The 1625-nt window shown below is 57.0% G+C and overlaps 1 long non-coding RNA gene across 1 annotated transcript in view; it reads right to left on the bottom strand.

The window, feature by feature from the left end:
* Positions 1-111: 111 nt before the first annotated feature.
* LOC104995556 overlaps positions 112-1625 on the bottom strand; it is a 4027-nt gene continuing 2513 nt past the window's right edge. The window contains exons 2-4 of the long non-coding RNA XR_826067.1: positions 1443-1528; positions 389-1202; positions 112-235 (exon numbers count right to left, since the gene is read on the bottom strand). This is a non-coding gene — a long non-coding RNA (uncharacterized LOC104995556). The remainder of the gene's footprint in view (positions 236-388; positions 1203-1442; positions 1529-1625) is intronic.

Genomic DNA, 1625 nt, shown 5'->3' with positions numbered 1-1625 from the left:
GTTCTCCCGGCACCGCTTCAGGTCTCGTGCAAGGAGAACCCGCTGGACTGAACCCTCCCAACGGAAAGTAAACGTCACCATTAGCAGTTGAGCCAGGCCGCCTGGCCAACAGCAGGATCATTGACCAAAAGAGAGGCCCTCTACCTCTTAGTGAGTGTCCACTCCACTGCAGGTACGTGTCCAGCCTCTCTGGCCTCTAGTTCTGCGGTCACCTCTCCCTTCAAAGCAAAATGTCCTGCTTAGAGTGAAAAAAAAAAAAAAACCTGAATACAGGCACAAATCCTTCACAATCTGAGCCCCTACTTTACAATGCCCCCTTGGGCGGTGGGGAGGGGGCAGAAGCCGTGACCCCACTCCCAGCCCAGGCACACCCTATAGCCCTTCTGACCTCAGGAGTCTTTGCAAAGTTCGCCGCGGTGTGGGAGTCCCTTCCAAGGGGCAGCCAGAGGGGTGAGCAATCCGACCCTTCCCTGCTGTGTTCAGAGCTGCCGGGGAGACTCCCGGCCTCACTGAGTCCTTTCTTGGTCCCTTCAGGTCAGTTTAAATCTACAAAACTCAGGGCTTCAAAGATCAAGGTTTGATTCAAGGGAGGAAACTGCGGGATTGCAGGGGCCGTAGAAACTCAGTGTTCCCCAGAGCCCAGCACACCCAGGGAGCAGGAGGGAGGTGTCCCGCTGCAACTGCAGGTCCCTTACCACCAGACCTGAAGCCACCTTTGGGTGTTTCTACACAAGATGTTTCCAGCTGGGATGTGGCGGTTTGGGCATGTCTTCTCGGGCAATGATAAAACCCAAGGGCATTTGGAGATGAGCTTACCAGAATCCTGAGACACCATATCAGAGGGGCAAGGAGGAGATGGAAGCTTTGAAGTCCCGACATCCCTGCTGTTCTAGATTTTGCTGTAAAACATGTCCCCTTCGGTGGACACTTTCGCTCTTGCACGTGCGTGAACAGAGCTGGCGGGTGATGAGTTTCTAGGGACTCTGACTCCTCGGTGTTGCTGGAAGAGCTGAGCTGCGACGCTCCCAGCCTTCTCTCTGGGCTGGATGTCGGATGTGTCTTGCTTCCCATGCCGTGGTCCAGCTCTGCTCACTGAGACGTTCCAGGCCGAGAGGTCTCCAGACATCATTCATGGGAAGAGAGGCTCAGAATTGGCGCCAGGTGGACTTGGGCTGGGGACTCCTCTGATAAGACTTCAGCTGCTGCATCCATGAATATGTAAAGAGAAAAGGTCAGCAGGTGTTCTGACCACGGGGGTGGCCGAGCACCCAGCCCCTCCCCGCTCCACACCTTCCAGACTCCCCCTGTCACACTCAAGGGGCAGGCTCCTCCCAGAGCACCCCTTGGTGTGGCCTGGGTGACAGTGTCCCCCCTTGAGTGGACAGGGACCAATCCTGGGTTCCTTAGTGGGCTTCCGGTGCCCAGCTGTGCTCAGCACTCACTTCTTGCCGTCTGGCGTCAGCATCAGTCTGCGTGCTTCACCCAGGTGTGTGAGTTTTTCCCGGCATCGCCACGCAACCCACATCACCTATCAGGAAGGCGGCAGATTGAGTAAGAGGCGACTGGAGCTCTGAGCGCCCAGCCCGGGGAGGTGGCTGCCGTCGGGTGGATGGACGTCCTGACCC

Source organism: Bison bison, unplaced genomic scaffold (genome assembly GCF_000754665.1).
Source record: "Bison bison bison isolate TAMUID 2011002044 unplaced genomic scaffold, Bison_UMD1.0 scf7180017850860, whole genome shotgun sequence".
Classification (NCBI taxonomy): Eukaryota; Metazoa; Chordata; class Mammalia; order Artiodactyla; family Bovidae; genus Bison; species Bison bison.
This window is presented reverse-complemented; position numbering and strand designations above follow the sequence as displayed.